General features: G+C 45.0%; 1 protein-coding gene across 4 annotated transcripts in view; it reads right to left on the bottom strand.

The window, feature by feature from the left end:
* The window catches only part of LOC119659545 (probable multidrug resistance-associated protein lethal(2)03659), a 43,394-nt gene extending 16,941 nt beyond the window's left edge, over nucleotides 1-26,453 (bottom strand). Inside the window, exon 1 of one of the 4 annotated variants that reach the window (XM_038067693.1) lies at nucleotides 26,378-26,453. The gene's annotated coding sequence lies outside the window, so the exon portion shown is untranslated. Of the gene's footprint in view, nucleotides 1-5,915; nucleotides 5,935-26,128 lie in introns of those variants that run through there. The other 3 variants (XM_038067691.1, XM_038067692.1, XM_038067694.1) reach the window with 3 other exon arrangements.
* Nucleotides 26,454-26,938: the final 485 nt, after the last annotated feature.

Here is a 26,938-nt window from a genome sequence, read left to right as displayed (position 1 = left end):
GGATCCCGCGCTTTTGAGTCCCGGCAGTGATCATCACTGATCAGAGAATGCAGTTTGAGTTTGCCCTTTTCTCGAAGTTAGGCAAGCTCCTGAGATTCAAACGCCATAGAATCACTGCATACCACCGATAATCGAATGGGATGCTAGAACGCTGGCACCGGACGCTAAAATCCGCTATCATGGCCCGCGGCGATCCATCCTGGACGCAAGTCTTGCCTCTCGTTCTACTTCGCCTCCCAACAGCCAGCCGGGAAGAGTTTGCTGCCAGGCCCGTGGAGCCGGTGTACGTAAAAAGCCTGAGGCTCCCGAGCGACCCGGTCTTTGACAGAAGATTCGTAGACTCAGGATTGCTGCGTCTGCTGAGAGAAAACTTACCCACCACTCACCCGTCACGCATCCGCGATAGCTAGTGCACCTAAAGAGGTCGATAAATGTACGCATGTCCTGGTCAGGACAGATGCCTTATGAGGGCCCATATCGTGTACTCCAGCAGGGAAAGGATTTTTTCCAGCTCGATATCGGAAGCCACCCAAAAACGGTCTCCTTACTAGACTAAAACCATTCAGCATCAGCACAACTCCTAACCAACAGCGTGTACGCTTTAACATTTGAATGGAGCCACATTCCGGATTCCGTCGCTAAAACCCTAGGTTTGAGCTGGAAGCGGAGTGATGTGGCGTGACAGCCTGAATTTTAATTTCCTGTGCGGAAGTGTAGCTACCGCAAAACAGATGCCATCACTAGGCCTCTCCACAGCGGGTGGCCACTGAACTCGCTACATCGCGTGGCCGTGCCCGGAAACCGAGTCGATTGGAGAAGAAGCGGCACTCGCCGAGTCTTTCCATAGCCGATAAAGTTGATTATAAGAAAATACGAGATAATTTGAAGAAAGCAAAAGAAAACTGGATAAGTAAAGCTAACGTGAAACGGGAAGAGTATCAAGAAGCCAGAACGACTGGCTTTATTAAAAACTATAAGGCTGCAAGATTAAAACACGAACCTAAATTTGTAAAAAATAAACTTAATAAGGTTCATCCCAAAAATATCAAGAGACCCCCTAAATTCGACAAATTTCCAAATTATGATGAAAAAATAACTAACCCGATACTTGAACACCCAAAACTAACAGCTGAACAATAATTAATTATACATGATGGAATTAACCATGGTTCTGAGTGTTGGCCGAATATAAAAGACAATGAACGGCGGCTTGCGATAATGGAGACGAAGATGTTGCGTTGGACTAGTGCCGTGACAAGTTTTGATCACATCCGAAATGAAGACATCCGCGATCGTTATGGGGTTGCACCGATCGTGGAAAAATTGTGAGGCGTCTTCGATGGTATGGTAACGCAATTCGCGCTAACGAGACTTCACTTGCCAAGTTTGGTCTGAACATAGAAGTCAATGGTAAACGATCCAAAGGCAGGTCGAAACAACGGTGGCTTGATACGATAGATGGGAATTTAAAAGCCTCCAAATGGCACCCAGATCAGACATTCAATAGAGCCAAATGGCAAAACCGATCACTACGAGCCGACCCCGCTTGTGAGCGGCACAAAGGCACAAGAAAAAGAAGAAGATTATTATGGAGCTAGTGGAGAAACTTGCTCCACACAAAAACCTGGAGGAAAGCGACCGTCTGGTATCATTCGATGTAAAAGCCTTATATCTAAGCACACCAACTAAAGAAGACATTTGAAAATTCGAGATTGGCTAACGGAACGATGTGTGTAATTTAACTAGAGGAAAATACGAAAATCTACGCATCGATGCAGCTTTCTGCATGAATGAGAACTACTTCATCTATAGAGACCAATTTCACAACACCACTTCAGAAACTGCAATGGGGAATTCGTTATCTCCCTTAATAAGCGAAATCTTCATAAAAAGCATAGAAGAAGAAATTGAAAAGGGGGTATCATGCCAAAATTCTGAGCGCTTTACGTAGACGACATATCGGTGATAAACCCAAACGAAGATGTCGAGAAAACTCTGGAACCAATAAACAACATACATCGCAACATAACTTTCACAATGGAAAAGGAAGATGACCAACGAATAGGGTTTCTGGACCTATCAATAATAAGAAACAACAATAAACTCGAGTTCGATATATTCAGAAAGACAACTCACAGACAGCGTACCATACCTAGGACCTCAAAACACACATATGGGCAGAAAATGGCGGCTTACCACAGTGTGGTACATAGACTTCTAGTGACACCATTGACAGATGAGTGCTTCATAAAGGAAATAAACTACATAAAGGACAGCGGTGAAAAATGGATATAGTAGGGAGTAAATAGACAGAATACTACGTAAAAAACAAAATAGATTGAAAAAAATATAGGGACAAACGGTTTCGTCCAGGACAGAGGCAAGTCGTCAGACGCTGCCTCACCTCTGCCCTGGGAGCAGCGTAACCGTAAGTGGCAACAGATGGAAAACGCTCCTTTATATATTCGGAAAAACACGCCAAGGGAGCGAATTATACCCAAGTGAAACCGCCAATAGTTTGAGCCTAAGCTAGGCTAAAGCTAAATTATTGTTTAGGATAAGTGAGGGATCCTAAGTCCACATCCACTTGAGGGATCCGTTGACCAAAAAACGTGAGAGTAAGTTGCTCTCCATTTGGTCCGGTCCAACATCAAGTGGATGTGGACTTAGGATCCCTCACTTATCCTAAACAATAAAATAGAATGAATAGGGACCAACTCACAACACTCTACAAACAGCAAACAAGGGATAAACTACCTATCAGAGCGAGCATTACATTCTCATCATTACCGAGCAAAATAAGAGATACGTGTTCAAAACATAACATTGAAGTAGTAAGTACAAGCGCTAACAGACAACTGAGGACTAAGCTAGGCTCCCCCAAAGACAAATTGAAATAACAGGTCAGGAAACCGGAAGCTTGACGCTTCAGGTATAAAAGGTTTTGTGTTTCCCTATGTGAGAGGCATAACGCAGTTCTCCATTGGCTGACAGCATTGACTCGAGATATTTAAATTGCTCAGTGCTGTCAGCTTAAGTAACCTACCCAGAATTGAGCGAATTAAATTTATCGGGTCAGTACTATCAGCCAATGGAAAACTGCGTAATAAAATTGCTTCACGCATTAATACGACCTGGATGAAGTGGCATTCCACAACTGGTGTTCTTTGTGATCGACGTATCAACGAACGTCTCAAATTTAAAATTTACCGCAATTTCGTCCGTCTGCCGCTGTCTATAGTTCCGAGTGTTAAAGGACTATAAAAGACAATGAACGGCGTCTTGCGGTAATGGAGACGAGAATGTTGCATTGAACTGGTGTCGTGACACGTTTTGATCATCGCGATCGATATGAGGTTGCACTGATCGTGGAAAAACTGCGAGTGAGGCGTTTTCGATGGCATGATCACGTAATTCGCGCTAACGAAAATTCACTTGTCAATATTGGTTTGAACATCGAAGTCAATGTAAGTAACACGTAGTATACGCATATATTATGTGAGAATATTCACTTTCGGGTGATATAGATTTTCAAAATCTTGAATTACCAAAGAAGTGACAACTTTGACCTTTTCTAACTTTGTAAGTGATAATGCGATTTCCACCAAACTTGTTAGGAGTGTACATTGCTGCAAAATTTCGTGGTGCTAGGGGGGGTTCTGCAGCCATTTACTGAAAATTATGGTAATATACTACAGGGTAGGCCATTTAATGTAAGCCCATTTGCTTCTGGAAAAAAAAACATTTCTTTTACTGTTCATATTAAAAATTATTTATTTTAAGTTGAAATTAATGTCCAAGTTTTTTTTTTACAGTTGGTATATAAGTTTCGGAAACCACGTGCATCCTTCCTCAGTGCTAGTACCTAATCTATTTATTTTAGTTCAAGAAGATTTTTTCCAGCTATTTTTTGAAAATGATACCTTTCAAATGTTTGCCTTTGGCCTTGATGACCAAATGTGCTCTTATTTTAGCGTTTTCCATCGTTTTGGCCAATATTTCGGCCGACATGATACATGATAGAAGCTACAGTTTTGCTTATTTCGTCTGACATGATGATTTTTCACCAAAAGTCTGGTTCATTGCGAACAGTTTCGACGGCCCATTTGGCATAATCAAGGCGTTTCTGATAATCAGCTGGGTTTAATTTTTGCACCAATTGAATTTTGTACGGAATTATTTTTAAATCGATACGAATTATGCGTCTGGGTGTGATTCTTGCAATGCCTAACTCCTGGGAACAGCGATAACTCGATGTTCTCGGAGTCTCCTCAATACTGGCTCGTACGGCTTCAATATTTTCATTGAAACGTCTTGTACGTTGCCTGGATGCGTGACTGGTATTGCTGAGACTACCGTGGTTAATAAATTTTGCTTGTAAACGCCGCAAAGTGTTTTTAGATGGAGCACTTTTCACTTTATATTTTTTTTACGAAATGCACGTTGAGTTAACACAATTGAGAGCTTATTTTGAATGCTGAATTATTTCAGGGCATTCTTTTGGAGTTTACTGCTCCATGCTATAAATTGTTTTGGATTGACGCTTCAAACGCGGTATGTCATTAGTCAATCTGACATTCCTGCCAAAAGTTACAGGGTTGCCAGATGGGCCCACATTAATTGGCCTACCCTGTATTATTAACTTTATTTGAAGGGATATCGGTATTTCGGAGCCTACCCATTTTTTTCCAGATTTTCCGAATTTTTTTCCAGATTTTGAGAATGGCCCCGTTAAATAAATGTTTACTTTCGACTCTCGAACTCCCCACCTTTCCAACAAATGTCAAAACTAACACCAGTTTTGGTAAGTGCTAACCGAGATCTTTCATTTGATAGCCTGAAATGACTATATTTGTGGGAAAAAAATGTACACCCCTTAAATTCGACGTAAAAGGATGTAACTCACTGTATACGTGAGCATTCACAGTTTCCACCTTTCCCCCAAATATGGTGTCAATTGCAGCTACAGTCTCCGAGCAAAATGCGTGTGACGGACACAGACAGACAGACAGTAAACCGATTTTAATAAGGTTTTGTTTTACACGAAAACTTAAAAAGGGCTGGCTGAATGGAATTTTAATATTTCACTGGAATGTCAATTATTCTCGTGAATTAGCAGTAAATTCGCACGAAAGTTTGAATTGCTAGAACTTTAGCGTTATCCATGAAATTTGGCACGTGCATACGAAATATTGTCCTCTTTGTAGTTCTAGAATGAATTTAAGAGAGGGTTTTTCAGTAAATTTCTAAAGGTTGGTAATATACTATTAGTAAGTTTATTTGAGCAGATATCGGAATGGGACATATTTGAGGCCTAGATATCATGTAAGCGCACCACTCTGATTTTTTCGGATTTTTGGGTTGGGTAGTTTCCGAAAATGAGTCCTGCATCACTTTAAGTGTGTACATTTTGACTCCTTACTCGCGCACTTTGCAATTCACGCCAAAACTAATATCAGATGCGGAAAGTACTAAACGCGACCTTTCATTTGATACCCTACACGACTATATCCGGTGAAAATTTTTTTTAATTCCCCCCTTTAAACTCCACCTAAATTTGTGTCACTCGCTGTATGCGTGGGATTTCATAGCTCCCATCTGTCCACCAAATTTCGCTCGGATCGGTTTAGCCCTTTTGGAGAAAAATACGTGTGACAGACAGACAGACAAACAGTGAATCGATTTTAATAAGGTTTTGTTTTACACAAAGCCTTTAAAGGGTAGCATAGCACACGCAGGCACAATCTCTCTAGATAAGGATAAGTCAAATTGTCAGGCACGTGTGGCCTCTTGCCATCATGCGCGCCAGACGGGAATATCAATGACGCCGATTAAATTGGGATAATTATTTGGAAAGGGAGTGTGGAGGCATAATTATGCGTGGAAAAGTAAAGGTTAATATCTATTATACTTACTGACCAAATGCTGCCCAAAAGAACGAAAAAGGATGAACTAGTAAGATCCAGCGTGACCGAGAAGCTGACACTACATGAATGCATGAATTTTATCTATGTGAAGATAAAAGTCAATAAAATTATCTAGACACTATGTCATGAATCTTTATCTGCTATTCAGATTTAGGATGAGAAGCTGCTTTGTAATGTAATCTGATGATAGTATTATCGTTAACGCATTCATCCAGAATCTTTGTTTCTGCATCTTTACATCTGTTAAGTTCACTTTGAGTTGTTTACACATAAAATCGCCAAAAATTGTTTAAGGTAAAAGATGTAAATAAATACAAGTCATTGACCAATAAAATGTGATAATTTACTGATTATTTCACAATAATCTTAATAAATATATAATATTAAGGTCAGTGGGACATGCATTCATGGTGCCCACAAAACACTCTCGGGAAACTTATCTTTCTTCCGGAAAGTCTAGACAAAATTAAATACTGAGAACAGTAGACAAAGGGTAATTTCAGTTGTAAACAACACCGAAGAGTGCCAAAAAGGGGAGCAGCATTTTTTCAATAACCGACAAGACAAGATTAGCACTGTTATCCGCCATTGTGATATCATAACTCCCACGACCATTATATGGGAGGCAGTAAGCTACTCGGTCTCCCCCCTTGGACCCCACCTCGTCGTGGTGGGGGAGCCTCAAGTAGTTTACTACTACACTAAGGGTGTCCAAAATAAGAATATGGAAACGAAGGATTTAAACTCTCCAAGTAGTAAGAAGTCACAGACTTCAAATCCACCCGTAACCATGAGCAAGTATGTCGCGGCCGATAAATCAGTAGCTGGCATGCTTACATTTAGTGCCTACGGCGAAGTTAGCCAGAAAGGGAAGTACGGAATTCTCAACTTGGGAGAAACTGGAAATCCGACTGCGGCCGACCCGTCCGCGGTATTACAGCCCAAATTCCACCCGCAAACGGAAGAGGAAGGCTTGGCAGAAGGGAACTTCGGCCACTAAGCAGGCGGGACTACAGGCTGAATCCTCCCTGTGGGAACCTTCTCCCTTACCGGGAAGAGCGGAAGAACGGGAAACTGGTGACGTGGACGCTACTGGTTTAACGCTAGTATGTGGAAATGGATCCAAGCAGCCCGGACACCGTGCACCTGGAAAGGCCCCAAGCCAGCGGTAGAAGAGAGCACTGCGAAGGAAGATAATGGACTTTGGGAATGAGGACATGGACGTGGCTGTACCACTAGGCGCGGTAACGTCCAGAGAAATCGGACGCAAGGAAGCGGAATCTCCGGCAGAAGGTAGGGATAAACTGGAAACCCCAGTAAGATCCACACTGGACGCACCAGACTCTTCTGACAGCGATACTGCGAGTAAGAAGCCTAAGTCCAACACATCTGCTGTGGCCAACGCTTTATTGTGCTCCGCACCAGGGCTTACATCCACGCGTCTCGCGGGGATTAGGACTGGTGTGCCAGGAGGTGCTCAAATAAGCGAGAGAGAGATCTCAATGAAGCTGGTCCCTCCCATAGGAATACGAACACGAAGGTTGGAAGGAAGAGGACGTATGCGCAAGCTGCAGTTTCTGCTCTGACTGCTGCCGTGGGAGTTTCCTCCAAGGATGGCAAAATGTCAGAGGGACGATTTACAATCCTCCGGGAATGCCTGTGGAAAAAAATGCTGGAACCTGGAACGAAGCCACGATTTAACAACCAAGGTTTTCGCGATGGGCTTCTCCATGGCTCGAGCAGGTAATCCCAACTTTAAGTTCCGGAGTTCGCCCCAAGTTCACTTTTGTGCACACTGAGCTACGCAGGACAGAACATGTCCGACGTTGGTTACCGGGCCCTCGAAGGAAGGCAGAGGACATCATCCGCATGCTGGGTGAACAGAACCCGGGAATGGTCTTTAGAGGGTAAATTTCATGAATGCCAGGCAGGACAAATCCACAAACGTGGAGGGTTTCAACTTGGTATTCGAACTGGACCCAAAGAGTCTGAATGTGCTCAGGGGAAGTCTTTACATTGCATTCTTGGATCTGGAGAAAGCGTTTAACGTGTGCCACACGAACTCATCGGATATGCTTTACGACAACACTTAGTGCCAGAAGAACTCGTACGCTGGGTTCAATTGCTCTACCACGATCCGAAAAGTAAAGTTCGAAGTATGGCGGGTGTATCAAAACCGCTTCGTGTCTCTGTTGGTGTTCATCAAGGAAGCGCCCTCTCACCACTCCTTTTTGTTCTTGTTGTGGACACCGTCACACGGGATATCCAACGTCCAACGCCCTACACACTGCTTTATGCAGATGATGTTTTCCTAGCATCTGATAGCAAAAATGATGTCGAGCAACTAGTCCAAAAATGGAATGATCGCCTCATGCAACACGGTCTCAGATAGAATCTAAACAAAACTGAATTTTTGACGACCGATCCCCATGAAACAGGCACAATCACTGTCAGCGGCAGTGATCTGCCCAGAACTGAGCGATTTAAATACCTCGGGGTCAACACTATCAACCAATGGAGAACTGCGTTATGAAATTGCTTCATGCATTAACGCAATCTGGATGAAATAGCGTTCCACAACTGGTGTTCTTTGTGATCGACATATCAATCCGAAATGAGGATATCCTCGATCGTTATGGGGTTCCACCGATCGTGGAAAAATTGCGAGAGAAGCTTCGTCGATGGTATGGTCACGCAATTCGTGCTAACCAGAATTCACTTGCCAAGATTGGTCTGAACATCGAAGTCGATGGTAAGCGACCAAAAGGCCGGCCTAACCAACGGTGGCTTGATACGCTGGATGGGGATTTAAAAGCCTCGAGATTGCACCTAGATCAGGTATTCGATAAAGTCAAATGGCGAAACCGATCACGAGGAGCCGACCCCGCTTGTGAACAGGACAAAGGCTGAAGAAAAAGAAGAATGGAAAGTCCTGTGAATCTGCTCTTCATTCTTTGGTCACAAAAATAGACAATGCAATTTTGAATGGTGAGTACGCGATGAGGGTGTTCGTGGACATTGAAGGGGATTTTGACTGTGCGCCTTTTCAAAAACTTTGTGATGCCGACAGAGCAGAGACTGCTGTGCGCTGAGGTGGGTGTCGATCGCTATCTGACTGCAGAAGCAACAAAGGAGGTGTGCTTTCGCCACTTCTGGGGAATATGCTCATTGACTCACTACTATGCGACCTGCAAAATTTGCCAAAGCACGCTCAAGCTTATGCTGATGACGTGGCTGTACTCGCTGTTGATCAGGATCTTGGAACGATGTGTAGGAATATACAAGGTGTCGTTGATTTAATAGACAGCTGGTGGCTCAGACATGGTTTGTCAGTTAATCCAAATAAAACCACAATGGTATTATTCACAAAAAGGAGAAAACTGGATGGAATTTGCCTCCATGAGATGAGGGGTACTACTCTTCAACTCTCCGAAGAAGTGAAATATCTGGGACTCACTCTAGATAAAAAACTTCTTTGGAACAAATATGTATGTAGAGTTAAAGATGAAACGAGCTCTCACAGCTTATGGGCTGTGCAGACGCACCTTTGCCTCGACATGGGGACTCAGGCCTCATGTGGTAATGTCCATCATTAGGCCGATGTTCGTATATGCATCCGTAGTGTGGTGGGTTAAGGTGAGACAAAAAGGTTTTCACCGTAAACTAGACGCACTGCAAAGAACTGTTTGTCTGGGTATCACTGGTGCCATGAGCACGACATCCGGCGCAGCTCTGAATGCACTACTCAATTTGCAGCCCCTGGATATATTTATTCAAAGCACTGCAATGAGAGCAGCTCATAGGCTAATTCGATTAGATCTGTGGGAAAACAACGGATGTGGGAGGCACAGAGCATCGGAAGAGTTACTGGGAGGACTGAATCCAGTTAACAATTTCTTCCGATTCTCGTGTCCCCATACATCTGTTTGGTAGAAGATATGTAGTTACCCTTAAGGTGAGACAAAAAGGTTTTCACCGTAAACTAGCCGTGCCATGAGCACGACATCCGGCGCAGCTCTGAATGCACTACTCAATTTGTAGCCCCTGGATATATTTACTGCAATGAGAGCAGCTCATAGACTAATTCGATTAGATCTATGATGAAAGAACGCATTTGGGGGCACAGAGCCTTGGACGAGTTACTGGGAGGACTAAATCCAGTTCTTACAATGCCGTCCGATTCTCGTGTCCCCATACATCTTTTGGTAGAAGATATGAAGTTACCCTGAAGCGTAGAGAGGACTGGGAAGACCCAGAAGAATACGTGGCGGGATATACGGAAGTCTTCTACACAGATGGCTCAAAACAGAAGAGGGTTCGGGAGCCGGAGCCTACCTCTCTAATAAAAACGAGAAGTAGGCCTTTCCTTTACGCGATCCTAAGGGCGGCAAACTGGGTGATTGACGAGAGGTTGAAGAGCAGGCGCATCGCAATCTGCAGTGACAGCCAAGCTGCATTGAGTAGCCCTTTGATCACCTCGGAAACCGTTTGAACTCTACTTCTAGATTCAATGCGGTGGAACTATTATACTATGGGTACCTGGTCACTGTGGCGTAGAGGGAAATGAAATCTCGGATGCTCTAGCAAAAGAGGGGTCAATCTCCCCTATGCTGGGACCGGAACCAGCAACTGGAGTATCAGTAGCATTGGCTAAGTCTGTTTTCAAAAACTGGGAACATGCTTCCCACAATGACAGGTGGCAGAGCCCAAATGCTGCTCGAACTTTTCCTACCAGAACCGAACATGCGTACCGCAAAGTTTATCCTGTCGAAAAGCAGGACGACTTGCAGGTGTATTGTGAGCTTTCTAACAGGCCATAATTCACTAGCTAGGCATATGTTCAGAATAGGAATTACTCAAGATGATACGTGACCCTCCTGTATTGAAGAAGCGGAATCCACGGAGCATTTCCTATGTGAATGCCCCGATTATGGACGCATCAGGCATCAGATCTTTGTTGCCGATGTTCTCCAATTGCGGCGGGTAGGATCACATCCACTAACGGAAATCCTGCGATACATTAACTAATCCGGAATATTCCGTTAGACGGGGGTGGCGAGTACAATGGGCCAGCACGGCCTGAGTGCTCAGAAGCTGTAGTTTCTCCCCCACCATACACACACACACACACAAGCCACTGGTGGGATTTACGAAAGATAACAACCCGCTTATCTTACAGTCATAGCTATCCTAGAGATCGCAAAAGACCTGTTCACGTAGTGTACGTTGCCTGGCTCTAGCTAGAGTTGGGCAACCACAAAGAAAGTATATGAGGGTTTCGCCTTCCTCGGAGTCGCAAAGTGCCTCCTCATGTCTAGGGTACATTACCCCGAACCATACCCATTGCATAATTTGCAGTCGGGGGTAACTGACTGTATTTGAATAAACTTGTACTTGCCGTGCTATGTAAAGTTATGGCACGGCGTACCTCCTAACTGGCATACTCGTAGGAATCAAATAACCACGCCTATTAAAAAAACAACAAACAACCGGGACTCCGTACGCTCACAATCCTTTCCATCAGACGGAGGCACATCTCCACAATACTGAAACCCAGATGTTTACATCCAAGGAGAGAGAAGCTGGCAACATCGGAGGAAGGACGGAGACAGGACTTTCTATAGGATGATATACCAGAGGCAAACATGATGACAATCTACTTATAGATGGAGGAACTTCTGGGCCTGCTAATTGCTCAAACAAATGATGTTCCTGCACGATTATTGAAACTCCTTGAATGCAAGGTAGAAGGCAAAGGCAAACGATAGGGGCAGACGACCGATCCTTGGAGGTCATTAAAAGCAAACGTCTTATCAAATATATTTTTGGCAATATACTTGTGCATATGCACAGGGAGAAGCCGAAGAATGATACTTCGAAGGACACATTTGGTGGAAAACGTGGAAAACCACCGAGATCCCCGAAGGAATCGATTGTCATAGGACCAAGCAGAGAAGTGAACTTCCTGCCCAATGAGGAAGAGATATTTGATGACCTAGACCTAGATCTTCTAGGACTCAAAGCGGACAGCGTTACGCAGGAAAACGCCATGTTATAGGACGAGGATGACATTCCGGCCATGAAGAAGAGCTCCAAAGATCAATGGAGCCAATAACCACCACTAAGATAGCCCAGGGTAAACCTTCACTCTGCAAAAGCAACTGCAGCAATTGCAACGGCAATTTCCAATGATAACATTGGAATAGTGGTGGCACAAAAACTCTGGTTGTACCGGGGACAGATTTGCGGTCTGCAACGAGGAAACATGCAGGTAATTTGGGTTTCCTTTTGCAAAAAATCAAGACCTTGCATCAAGCTTAAACCCAGTTTAAAGTATATATATTTTACAAAGTTCCCGGCTCGTGGAAGTCCAAACCTCACTGGAGAAGGCAGAAATCTGATGAGTCGTCGTATCGGAATACTTCCCAAGAGACGACACACGGATTTCACAGGGGATAGTTATTAGATTGATGAAGTTCTGCGAGAGGAAGGCGCTACTAGTTTTCCCCGTCTGCGATGCCAAAGCCCACCATGAGAACTGGAAAAGCAGCGACATCGATATAAGAGGCGAGTGCCTTTTTGAATTTATTCTTAGCAATAAACTCGTGGTCAAAGGGTAGTATAGATCCCAGGACGAAACGTGGATTGGTACCCACGATGGAACATAAAACCTGGAAAATGCCTGCTGAACCAATACCAACAGCTCTACTACCAAATCCTAACTCCACCTCCACGTGTGGACCGCTGGGAGTTCTTTCTTTATGAAAAACTGCAGACGGAGACGGATGAAGGCGAGCCTCTCGCGCCTAAAAACGGGACAAAATGTACCAACTGGTCCTCCAGGTTCGGGGTTGGGTAGGGCTGACAACCCTTCACAAAAAACCGATGTTACGAAGCCACGAAAGGAGCCTCGAACAGGATGGATTTTACAACGACGAACCCGGCAACGACAACGGATTAACGATTTCCAAGAGATACGATGGAAGCATCAACAAATGATATTCACAACCACCTGAAGAACCTTATCATTGATACGGCCACAAAGCCGGAACGGCTGGCTTGACGACAAATGTAAGCTAGCAACGGAACGGAAGAATGGCGCATACTGAGTAATGTTGCATTCTCAAAGAACGCGGGCATGCGCAGAGACTTATCATGAATTACGTCGAGCGGAGAAGCGACTTCACAGACGGAAAAAGGAAGCCTGGGAGAACCAACAAGTAGCCTACATAACGACGAAATCTATGAGCGGTACCACAACCGTCTGGTCGTAGATAACGTCCAGCTCAACAGGTTGCGGTGGGCAAGTCACTTAATCCGTATGGATAAGGATGATCCAGCCCGGAAAGTCTATAAGGGCAATATCTATGGTAGAAAAAGAAGACGAGGCAGACCCTGCTTGAGATGGAGCGATGACGTAGGTCAGGATGCCAGACAGCTTTTAAGGATATCGAATTGGTGGTTCTCAGCGCAAAACCGGGATGTCTAGAGTTCCTTATTAAGGTAGGCCTAAACCGGATACCGATTCTTGCGCCGTTGCTGATGATGATGATGAAAATTGTCAAATAATACTCGATTTTAAGGTTTTGTGTAAACACAAAATCTTATTAAAATCGGTTTACTGTCTGTCTGTCTGTCCGTCACATGCATTTTTCTCGGAGACGGTTATAGCGATTGACACCAAATTTGGTAGAAAGGTAGAAACTGTGAACGCTTACGCATACAGTGAGTTACATTCTTTTACGTTGAATTTAAGGGGTCCCCATACATGCAAAAGGGGATGTGAAATTTTTTTTCATCAAATATACTCATATGGGGTATCAAATTAAAGGTCTCGGTTAGTACTTTTCGAAGCCGGTCTTAGTTTTGACATTTGTTGGAAAGATGGGGAGTGTGGGGAGTTGAAAGTGATCATTTCTTTAAGAAGGCCATTCTCAGAAACTACCAAACCGAAAAATCTGAAAAAAATCAGGAGGCTGCCACTATATGGTGCCTGGGCTCCGAAATACCGATATCTGTTCAAATAAAGTTAATAATAGTATATTACTTTATTTAGGTGGTCAAAGGGTAGTATAGGTCCCAGGGCGAAACGTGGATTGGTACCCACGATGGAGCATAAAACCTGGGAAATGCCTGCTGAACCAACACCAACAGCTCTACTACCAAACCCTATCTCCACCTCCACGTGGTGACCGCTGGGAGCTCTTTCTTAACGAAAAGTTGCGGACGGAGAAGGATGAAGGCGAGTCTCCCGCGCCTAAAAACGGGACAAATTGTACCAACTGGTCCTCCAGGTTGGGGGTTCGGTAGGGCTGACAACCCTACACGGAAAACAACTCGTTACGAAGCCACAACAGGAGCCTCGGACAGGACCGATTTTAAAACGACGGACCCGGCAACGAACACGGAATAAAGATTTGCGCATTTTCTCATGGAACGTGCGCTCCCTGTACAGAGATGAAGCTGACCAGCAGCTAGTCGATACCCTGTCCCAATATAGGGCTGATATAACAGCGTTGCAAGAGATGCGATGGACAGGGACCGGTTTCCTGGAGAAGAGCCACTACACCATATATTATAGCGATCATCCAGTAAACCATGTGCTCGGAGTAGGTTTCTTAGTCAGCCAAAAAATGAAACCTGCTGTTATCGGCTTTGAAAACATAAGCGAACGGCTATGCACTCTGCGCTTGCGAGGCAAGTTTAGAAATATAAGCCTCATAAACGTTCACGCCCCTACAGAGGAGACTGCAGAGTCGGAGAAGGATACCTTCTACGAGGCAGTAGAAAGAACCCTCGAAGCCTGTCCCAGATATGATATCAAAATCATACTTGGGGATTTTAACAGCCAAGTAGGGAAGGAGCCCGTATTCAGGCGATACGTTGGCTCCCATAGCTTACACGAAAAAACAAATGATAACGGACTGCGGACTATTCAATTAGCAGGGTCACACGAAATGGTTGTTGGAAGTACCTGGTTTGCGCGGAAAGCGGTCCACAAACATACGTGGACCTCTCCAGATGGGACCACTTTCAACCAAATTGACCACGTGTTGATCGAACGCCGCCACCTCTCAGCTTTGATGAATGTCAAAACATATAGGGGGGCCAATATAAAGTCGGATCACTATCTCGTTGGCATGGTGCTCCGAGCTCGAATAACAATACCACCTAGAATCCCCTCTGACAATCAGTTGAGAGTGAACACTGAAGCCATCCACAACACAACCCTCCGCGACACCTATAAGACGGAAATGGATGCCGCAATAACCGCAGTCAACAGAGGACCTGGAGATGAAGCATCAACAAATGATCTTCACAATCACCTGATGAACGTTATCATGGATACGGCCACAAGCATACTTGGCCCCAGCCGCAAAAGGAGTCGGAACGGCTGGTTTGACGATGAATGTAAGCTAGCAACGGAACGGAAAAATGCCGCATACCGAGTAATGTTGCATTCTCAAAGAACGCGGGCACGCGCAGAGACTTATCACGAACTCCGACGAGTGGAGAAGCGACTTCACAGACGGAAAAAGGAAGCCTAGGAGAACCAACAAGTCTATGAACTAAAAAAGTACAGGGAGCAACCGCACCAGGCGCGCAAGTTTTACCAACAAGTCAGCAGGATGAAGCCTTATACACCTCGATGCTCATCCTGCCGAGACAAAGAGGGAAATCTGATTTTCGACAGAATGGGCATATTAGATCGATGGGTTGAGTACTTTGATGAGCTACTGAACAACCAGAACATCGGCGAGTTGGAGGTCCCGCCAACTGAAGACGACGGACAAATACTGCCACCACCAAGTTTAGCAGAAACAGTCCGTGCAATTCATCGGCTAAAAAATCATAAGTCACCAGGAGCCGATGGAATTACAGCCGAATTGGTTAAATATGGAGGCGACCAGTTAAACCAAGTGGTTCATCAACTTGTGCTCAAGGTATAGGACAGCGAATCAATGCCTGACGATTGGCAACGAGGCATTATCTGTCTCATACATAAAAAGGGAGATATCACACAGTGCAGCAATTATAGAGGTATCACGTTGCTGAGTACCATCTATAAGATATTCTCCACTATCTTACTAGGCCGGATAGCCTCATACGCCCAGAACATCATTGGCCCATACCAAAGAGGCTTCACTCCAGGCAAATCAGCAACAAATAAGATTTTCTCTATGAAGTATGGTCTTTGATGGGAAAACTGTTGGAATATGGACAACAGTTGCACCATCTGTTCATCGACTTTAAAGCCGCCTATGATAGCATAGCCAGGGTAAAACTGTACACGGCCATGAGAGAATTCGGTATCCCGACGAAATTAATAAGACTGACTAGGGTGACCCTGACCAATGTGCGAGGCCAGATAAAAGCAGCAGGATCACTCTCAAGACCATTCGACATCAACAACGGTCTACGACAAGGGGATCCCCCCTCGTGCGTCCTCTTTAACCTGGCCCTTGAGAAAGTGATCCGTGATGCCGAGGTAAATGTAAGAGGTACGATCCTCTTCAAATCCATCCAACTACTGGCCTATGCTGACGATACCGACATCATGGGAAGAACCACCCGAGATGTACAAACTGCCTTCATCCAGATCGAGCAGGCGGCGCGAGATCTTGGGCTGCACATCAATGAAGGCAAGACAAAATATATGGTGGCAACGTCAGCACCGAAGACGAATCAACCAACAACATCAAACCGCACTGGTCAAACACAAACACGAAGAAGAATAAGAATAGGAGAATACAACTTTGAGACCGTTGACAATTTCTCCTATCTAGGGTCGAGAGTCACAACCGATAACAACTACGATGATGAAATCCGCGCACGGTTGTTGTCAGCCAACAGAGCCTATTTCAGCTTACAAAGACTGTTCCGCTCGAAACGTCTCACCATAGGGTCAAAGTTCTTACTGTACAAGACTATGATCTTGCCAGTCCTCATGTATTCATCGGAAACTTGGGTTCTTAGCAAGAAAAATTGCGAACTCTTGGCCGCGTTCGAGAGAAGAATCCTCTGAAGAATTTTTGGCCCCCTACATGAGGATGGACGATTCCGTAACCTACACAATGACGAAATCTATGAGCGATTCCATGACCGTCCGGTTGTGGATAAAATCCGGCTCAATAGGTTACGGTGGGCGGGTCACTTAATCCGTATAGATGAAGATGATCCCACCCGGAAAGTCTATAAGGGCAATATCTATGGTAGGAAAAGAAGACGAGGCAGACCCTGCCTAAGATGGAGCGATGGCGTGCGCCAGGACGCCAGATAGCTTTTAGGGATATCGAATTGGTGGACCTCGGCGCAAAACCGGGATGTCTGGAGTTCCTTATTAAGGCAGGCCTAGACCGGATACCGGTTGTTGCGCCGTTGATGATGATGATGAAAGAACGTGACGATTTATATTTCGCGGCTTTTTTATCGATTTCTTTCGATTTATCGCACTACGGTTGTTGTTTCAACTCTCTTCTATCCCTGCAGAGTGAAGGGTGGACAATTGATATCGATTCTATACGAAAAATCGACAGAGAAGCGTTTCAAGTCTCAGATCAACTTGTGTTGCCTTCATTTCGCGTCATTTATTATTAGCTTCGAAGCTTACTTGTTTTCAAAAAAAAGGAAAAACTGGTTAGGGGTAGAAGACCTCAAGAACGCCAGAAAGAGATCCTTCGACCTCGCAGTTCTCCATTGGTTGATAGCATTGATTCCAGACATTTAAATCTCTCAGTTTTGTTAACGGCAGTGACCTGCCCAGAACTGAGCGATTTAAATATCTTGTGTCAATGTAATGTTTGGAGTTGCTTCACGCATTAACGCAACCTGGATGAAGTGGCATTCCAAAATTGGATCGACGTCAACGTCGCAAATTAAAATTGATCGCAATGACGACAGTCCTGTTGCCCTTTATCATTCTAAGTGTTGGCCGACTAGAAAAGACAATGAACGACGTCTTGTGGCAATGGAGACGAAGATGTTGCGTTGGACTAGTGGCGTGACACGTTTCGATCACATCCGAAATGAGGATATCCTCGATAGTTATTGAGTTGCACCGATCGTGGAAAAATTGCGAGAAAGGCATCTTCGATGGTCATGTAATTTCCGTTAATGAGAATTCACTTGCCAACATTGGTCTGGACATCGAACTCAATAGTGAACGACCAAAAGGCAGGCCGAAACAACGGTGGCTTCATACGCTGGATGGGGATTTAAAAGCCTCGAGATTGCATTCAGATCAGGCAAATGGCGAAACCAATCACGACGAGGTAACCCCGCTTGTGAACGGGACAAAGGCTTTTCCTCCGATTTAGAGAGTTTTTGCTATGACTACATTACAGACCACCTGGGAAATTGGATGTTCTAATCATGTAACTTCTTAGTTTCGGGGAATGTAATTAGCAGTTAAACTTTTAAGGAGATTGGGAAAAAATTCAAATTGGATTTGGAAATATAGAAATTGCCGAATATTTACGTCCTTGGCGACAGGGAAAATCGTTAGATGTGGCCTAGAGGTCAACTGTTAAGGAAGGCTCGGGCTAATATCTTTATCTTCGGGAATACCTTTAGCCTAAGTTACATATTTAAGACGATTTGTAGAGAATCCTAATGCAGGGAAATAGCCTGACCTTAATTTCAACAGAGGGGAAAACATATGACATGACAATAATTTTAAGGGACGGAAAATTTGGCTTAATTATGCTTTCAATCTAAGGACCTAAGATTAATAGCTGAACCGATAATTTAAATATTTTGCTAAGGCAACTAAGGCAGGGGTCAAGCAGTGCACTGCAGGATAGACTGATGCGGAACATAGCTCCCTGTGGCCAACCTATCTTTCTCTAAGGATGAGTTGTCTCTCCTCTGGGACGGTGTATGACTTTTCAGGGGACAAGCCTCTCGTCTACCAAGACCGTTAGTGAGTGGTGATAGCCACACCCTGTACGAGGTGACCCTACTATTAACAAAACGCTACGGATCTAGACTGGGGAGTCGAAAAACACCTCCCCCAATCCAGGGTGTCATGCGAACCGTGCCCATTGGATAGTTTGCAGTCGGGGGTAACTGACTGTATTCGAATGGAGCCTCACTGATACCTGGTCGCCTCAGTGAGTAAGTTAGATCTTACCGTGCTACGGGGGGCTATGGCACGGCGGACCTCTTAACCCCCATACTCGTGGGAATCAAATGAGTACAAAACCAGAAAAGAAAACAAAAACCAAAAAAGCGGGGCCCCGTACCGCACCAAAACTGGTTAATCAGGCGGAGGCACGTCTCCGAATTACTGAAGGCCAGGTGACTACACCCAAGAAGGGAGAAGTTGGGACGTCAAGCAGTGGATTGGTATACTACGTGGACTACAGCCAACGAACACCACTGCTCAAAGAGCAGGGACCAGCAAAAGCACGTCTGAGATGAATATAACAGACGTCAGGAAGGAGACAGGTCTCAGTGGCGCCGGGGTTAAATGGTACCTGCGCTATCTGAAGGAAGGCCTGAAACCAGAAGAGGCCCTTAAGAAGACTCAGGACAGACCTAAGCCATTTCTACCGGAGCCGAGAAAGCGGGGAGCAGCAGAGATCAGTCCGCATGAAGGGAATGCTCCCAAAAAACCCAGACCTGAACCCACGGGAGGAGAAAACCCGGGCAGGTCAGGAGTGAAGGCAGGACCCAGGAAGCCCGGCATTAGCTATGCTAGTGCGGTCAAGGGCATTCGACTGGCCATACTGCCAAAAAGGTTTCCCGAGCAAATACTCACTCGGGAGGAACAGGAAATCATTGAGGAACTTGTCGTCAAGCAGATGATCAAGGGTTGGACGTCGAAACTGGTGTTCACCGGGATACGCTTTCGACCAGGCCTTATACTGGTGGACTGCGCGACGGAAGGTACTGCAGGATGGGTTAGAACCATAATTCCTAGATTACCAGGCTGGGAAGGGGTGGAACTGTCAACATGTGCTGGAGATGATATACCAGGAGCCCACATGGTGACAGTTTTTCTCCCAAAGGCCGCGGCAATAGTAACAGAAGACCTTATGAGACTCCTAATTGCTCAGAACGCAGATCTCCATACTCGACTATGGAGAGTCTTCAGAAGCAAGGTGGAGGGAAAGGGTAAACTCCTCACGATTGGGGTAGATGACCAATCCCTAGAGGCAATTAAACGTCAGAGCTGTCATATCAACTACCGATTTGGCAACATACACGTGCATGTGCACAAGGAAAAGCCAAGGAAAGAGACCTCGGAGGAGGCATCGGGTGGAAAACTTACCGAGGTCCCTGAAGAAGTCGCGGAAGCCATAGAGGCGGAAAGAACGGGATCAACCAGGGAAATAGACCTGCTGCCCAGTGAAGAGCAGAAGCTGGACGACCTAGACCTAGGACTCCTAGGGCTCGGGGTGGACAGCGACGCGCAGGAAAGCGCCATGTCGGAGGAGGAGGGTGACACTCCGACAGTGGAGAAGAGTTCCAAACAATAACGGAGCCAATGGCCAGCACTAGGATAGCCCAGATAAACCTCCACCATGCGAGAGCTGCATCTGCAGTGATTGCAAGGGCGAATTCCAAGGAGAACATTGGAATAGTGCTGGCTCAGGAGCCCTGGGTGTACCGGGTGCAGATTCGCGGTCTGCAAGGAAGAGACATGCAGGTAATTTGAGACTCCTCTTGTGAAAAACCAAGAGCTTGCATAATTCTCAAACGTAATTTAAAATACATATGTCTTTCAGAGTTCTTAACCGGGGACCCCCCGGGACCAAGTCTCATTGGAAGCCGGGAGGAGCACTCGAGAGGTAGTTGTAGCATCGGGATACTTCCCAGGAGACGAGAGCCAGGCTCCACCGGAACAAGTCGCAAAGCTGACGGAGTATTGCGAGGAGAGGGCGTTACCACTTCTTCTCGGCTGCGATGCCAACGCCCACCACGAAGTGTGGGGAAGCAGCGACACTAATCGTAGAGGTGAGTACCTTCTCGAATTTATTCTTAGTAATAAGTTAGAAATATACAACGTAGGGAACACTCCAACATTTGTGACCAGCACCAGCCAAGAGGTACTAGATATAACTCTAGGAAATACTCTAATGAACGGGATGGTCAGGAATTGGAGGGTGTCGGATGAACCCTCTATGTCTGATCACAGGATAATCAGATTCGACATTGAGGGTAACTCCGAAATAAAAAGAATAATAAGGAATCCCAAGAGAACGGATTGGGAATCCTACACAATGCACCTGAGCAACAACATTGCCCACCTTCAAGGGGGCGGTGACATCAGGAGCGAATTGGAATTAGAAACGGTGGTGGAAGACCTCAACACAATCGTCATTGACGCATATGAGGCCAGCTGTCCGGCCAAGACAGTCAAGTCATCAAGGGATGTACCATGGTGGAACAGGAACTTAGCCAGAATGAGAACGGAGGTACGAAAACTCTTTAACCGGGCAAAACGAACCGGGGACTGGCGGAGGTGTAAAAATGCACTGACTGCGTATAGCAACGCCATCAGGGAAGCGAAACGGAACAGCTTTAGGAAATTCTGTGAAGGGATTGAACAGATCACAGAAGCAACCAGGCTGTACAAGGCTGTAGCCAAAGTCGGGGGAATATCCTCTGTCTGCTTGAAAAAGGAAGATGGGACATTCACCGAGAATGAGGAGGACAGGGTACACCTGCTTCTCAGAACTCATTTCCCGGGGTCCTACCCCTCGGCGGCAGGCGACAATAATCTGCCTGACACCCCAACAACGAATAAAAGGGGAAGGAAAGAGAGCTGGAAACTAGCAAAAGAGGTATGCTCAGAAGCTAGGCTAAGATGGGCAGTGGGAACTTTCAAACCAATGAAATCTCCCGGAGCAGATGGCATTTTCCCAGCACTTATCCAGAGAGGCCTATGAATTATCTTAGAGTCTCTTCTGAGGGTGGTAAGGGGGTGCATAGCACTGGGTTACATACCAAGGGCATGGAGACGGGCAAAAGTGGTCTTTATTCCGAAGGCGGGTAAAAAGGATCCTTCTCACCCTAAATCTTTCAGACCAACCTGCCTAACATCGTTCGTACTCAAAAAAGTGGAGAAGGTCATAGACAACTATATTAGAACTAACGTTCTAAAGCGTAATCCCCTACATCACTGTCAACATGCTTACCGGGCAGGAAGGTCAACTGAAACTGCTCTGTATCAGCTGACAGAGGTACTGTGGCGCGGCAGGATTCGCAGCATTCGAAATTTATTTCGAATGTTGCGAGTGCGAGCAAATAGATGGCGCGGATCTATCCACTTTGCGTGGCACGCCAAGGGAGTGGAAGATCTCAAAAAAGTGTGCGATGAATGATTTTGTTTTAGGGGACCTGACACAAATTATAGATATCAAGTTGGGAATTGAACAGAGAAGTCTTTTTGAGTTCGTTGAATTAAAAAGTAATGTTAAGTGTACATTAATGAAAATAACATATGAATTGTTAATTTAAAAATATCTTAAATATTTATAAGGATTGTTGAAATGAGAAGTGGTGTTAAGTAATTCATATGTTATTTTCATTAATGTACACTTAACATTACTTTTTAATTCAACGAACTCAAAAAGACTTCTCTGTTCAATTCCCAACTTGATATCTATAATTTGTGTCAGGTCTCCTAAAACAAAATCATTCATCGCACACTTTTTTGAGATCTTCCACTCCCTTGGCGTGCCACGCAAAGTGGATAGATCCGCGCCATCTATTTGCTCGCACTCGCAACATTCGAAATAAATTTCGAATGCTGCGAATCCTGCCGCGCCACAGTACTACGGGACGCCATAGAAACAAAAGAAATTACACTGTGCGCGTTTTTGGATATCGAAGGAGCATTCGACAACACATCGCACATAGAGATACAGGATGCCCTGAGCCGCAAAGGAGTGGGAAACACCCTGGCACTCTGGATGGGCAAAATGCTAGAAAGCAGACAAATACAAGTACCGACAGGTACAAATTCTATTATCATGAACACCACCCAAGGCTGTCCACAGGGTGGGGTACTATCGCCGCTGATGTGGAGTATGGTAGTGGATGAACTCCTGGACGTGTTAACTAATACTGGAATACAAGTCCAGGGCTACGCGGACGACATTGTTCTAATCTGTAGGGGCAAATATGAAGATACCCTATGTGATAGAATCCAAACTGGATTAAGGGTTACTAGTGCCTGGTGCAGGAAGGTGGGACTGCGGATCAACCCAACCAAAACCACCATAGTACCATTCACTAGGAGGCGTAAGCTGGATCACCTGAAAGCCATAACATTACATGATATGGAGGTGAAACGAGAAACAGAGGTCAAATATTTGGGAATCACGCTAGACCAAAAATTACTCTGGAAGACACATGTCGGAAACACTTGTCGAAAAACCACGAGGGCTCTGATGACTTGCAGATCCATAGCAGGAAAAAAATGGGGTTGCAGCCCGAAGATACTACTTTGGATATATACTGCAATAGTAAGACCAATGATTACCTATGGAGCGGTAATCTGGGCAGAAAGAACCCAACTCAGCCCACAAGCCAGGGAATTACGTAAGCTCCAAAGGCTGGCTTGCGTGTGTATCAGTGGGGCAATGAGGACATGCCCAACGGCATCCCTGGAGGTCCTTCTGGGATTAACCCCTCTCCATCTGCACATACAGATGCAGGCAAGGAGATCAATATTCAGGATGGCCGGTAGTATGAGTGAGGCGGGGAGCTGCCTAAATCGAAGGAAGATTGATATCCTTTCTAGGCGGTATCCCGAATTACTGATACCGAGGGACATGACAACGAGGTTTCACTTCGATAAGAAGTTTGAAACACGTTGGAGTAACAAGGCAAACTGGGAGGGCGTGGCCGCGACATACGTCTTAAACCAGCAACTGATTACTTGGTACACTGACGGATCCCTCACAGCAGAGGGAGCGGGTGCCGGTGTCATTGGTCCAAGGAAAATGTACTTTGAGCCAATGGGCAGGTACACTAGCATATTCCAGGCGGAAATTTACGCATAGGCAAATGTGGCTCGTTTAATCTGCAAAGGAACTACAGGGGGCAGAACATAGCTATTCTCACCGATAGCCAAGCAGCGATCAAGGAACTTAGGTGCAACCAGGTAAACTCTAAACTGGTCTGGGAATGCCTTGAGAGACTGAATACACTCGGCTCGTCCAACAAGGTCTGGATACTTTGGTTTCCAGGCCATGCTGGGTTGGAAGGCAATGAGGCAGCGGATGAACTAGCCAAGAAGGGAGCAGGGATGCCTTTACACGGGCCAGAACCCTTTTGTGGAATCGGAAACGGTTTCATGGCTATGAATCTAAGAAACGAAGAGAAACGGTTGAGGGAACTATATTGGGCGGGCCTACCAGGGATGGAGCAGTCCAGGGTGCTTATTGGGGGATACGAACCCATGCGTACAAAGTATCACCAAAAAGAACCTCCGAATCATAGTGGGAATTCTCTCTGGTCATTGTCGGCTGAACTATCACCTAGGGAAGCTAGGGATATCTACGGACACTACCTGCAGGTTCTGTGAGAAGGAGGACGAAACCTCTATGCACGTCCTGGGACAGTGTCCGGCACTTGTGCAAAGTAGGTCGATACATCTGGAAGAACACTTAATACCAGATGCAAATCTGAAACTTCTGGAAGTGGGGAACATACTAAAGTTCCTAACAGTTACAGGCCTGCTTGAGATACTATGATCAACAGGTACACTATAACCAGTAAAAGGGGCACAATAGTTCTTCAAGGACGCGGTGCGACTTTCCCTTAACAGAATAATAATAAAGGGAGTTTTCGTGCTTGTGAAGTACAAAGTAGGCCAGCACCGGAAAAATAGTTCAAGATTGAATACTAAACCACAAATGCTTTGCAGGAAAAAAACAGGGCCAAAAAGAAATATTATAGGGGAGATGAAGAAAATGGAATAGGGAAGGGAACACAAGAAGACGCGGATAGTCCGCTGACGATGTCAGCGAGGCGAAACGATCATTGCGAAAGACTCGGCGGCTGACACTACAGCAAAGTTGAGTCCATGTAGAGCTCGTAGATACGTTTCCTCAATCTACAAGATAAGCCTCAAAGACTGCCGAACGGATGACCGCACCGGTCACAGAAGAATCTTGGATAAACACGAACCTCGGGGTTGAGTGTGGCCCATTCGCAACATTGGCGTTCCACTCGAGGCGGTTGTGGCAATGACAAAGTTGACAAGCTACAGTCGCATCCCCCGGTGAGGGACTTGTAAGGACGCATCTTTGTAAGAAATCTACCATCTGGCAAAGCCAGAAAACAAGACATCCCGAAAGGGAGGGGTACGGCCTAATGGCTCAGGCTCTCCAACGACACCGTGTAATAGACACCATGTGGCTACATCAGAGAACGCCAAGGACCCTAACTATATAGCATGAAAGGAGGATAGCGGGATAAAGGACAAAATCAAGAGCCCCTAAAGCTGCTGGGATTGATTGATTAAATCTCTATGCCTTAATCATATACTTACATATGTAGTTTGTGTGTTTATCAAAAGAAAATTATAATAAGTGGGCATACGCCGCTTTTTTCAGCAAATATAAATATTTACTAACGATATACATTGACGGCAGCACGATATCTTTGCAATTTCAATGGAATCGGCTTCTAAATGAATCCAATTTAAACAATTAGTCACACATCTATATCTCAAAATAGTGCACACAATGCAATGCACTTTTCGTCCCCCAGCAGAGATTTCTACTTAATCGCAACGATCGAATACACAAGTAAGTGAACGACTTCATTGGGGTAAATCACCAAATAAACAGCCATTTATTCGGGGAAATCCCTTTGAGTAGAAGCATGAAGTGTACGGGTGCGGAGGATCTTCCTACTCTCTCCAGAGTTATATTTATGTCTATAAAATACATCCTATATCCCTGACAACACCCACAATGGGATTGAATTGGTTTGGGATTGTAGTTGAATGTTTTTGAGAAAAGTTGAAATGAAAATTGACCGGGATTGAATATTTATTCGCTTCATTCCTAGATAATCAGGACATTCCAGTCAAAGTTTATGAGGTTATTTTTCGTCCCGGCAAGGATATCCACTAACGATTGGCAGTCAACTGGTGTCTAGTATGACTCCCTTTAACCATTTGAGGTTGTGATATACACTTTGAGCGAAATGTGCCAGAAATTATCTTGATTACTTACTTACTTGCCGCAATCTATGAAATTATCAATTCATGTTAGCTGCCGCACACAATTTGACTCATTAAACACTGATCAGGGAAACGGCCAATTTAAACTTTGCCCAATATTCCAAAATGGTTTTCACTGCTAACTTGGGTCTGGACTCCACCAAAATTTATTATTATTTAGAGTTTACAGCGAGGGGAGAGACCACGATTGCACAGTGTGTCTATGGTCCGAAAACCTCTTGTTACCGAACTATGTATTCACCTGAACCGTACGAAAGCTACTAGCAGACTCCCCTTGTTGAAAGATTTGCTGCCACTCGTATACTAAATGAAGCTTGAATTTAATGGTGATAAGACGTGTGGATCTGTATTCCAACAATAAATTGATAACATATATTACGTAGGTATGTCATGCCGGGTGTGTATGCATCACTTGCAGCTTTGAGAAAGTCAGTGAGGGCAGACTAAGCTTAGTGTGAGCCGATGAATCTACGTTTCTTAAGCGCTGAATAGAACGTCGTATATAGTACTTGCAATTTCTTATAATTTGGCTGTAGAAAGATGCATTGCGCTGTATAGGGCTTTCATCTTATGCCTTGAGTCAGATTAAAGTTGATAAGACGTTATTTGCCAATTTGCGTTATCAAGACAACTTCATGGATATCTTTGCCGTCGCCTGAATCAGTTTAAACGACACTTTCGTTTTCAGGTATTTCAATTAATAATAATCTCTAGCTAAGGATTTTTCTGGAAATACAGAGTGACTGTTAATAAGACTACCAGTGGGTCCTTTGCAGTGAAACTAAGGAAGAAAGATACATAC

Source organism: Hermetia illucens, chromosome 6, assembly GCF_905115235.1.
Source record: "Hermetia illucens chromosome 6, iHerIll2.2.curated.20191125, whole genome shotgun sequence".
NCBI classification, from domain to species: Eukaryota; Metazoa; Arthropoda; class Insecta; order Diptera; family Stratiomyidae; genus Hermetia; species Hermetia illucens.
This window is presented reverse-complemented; position numbering and strand designations above follow the sequence as displayed.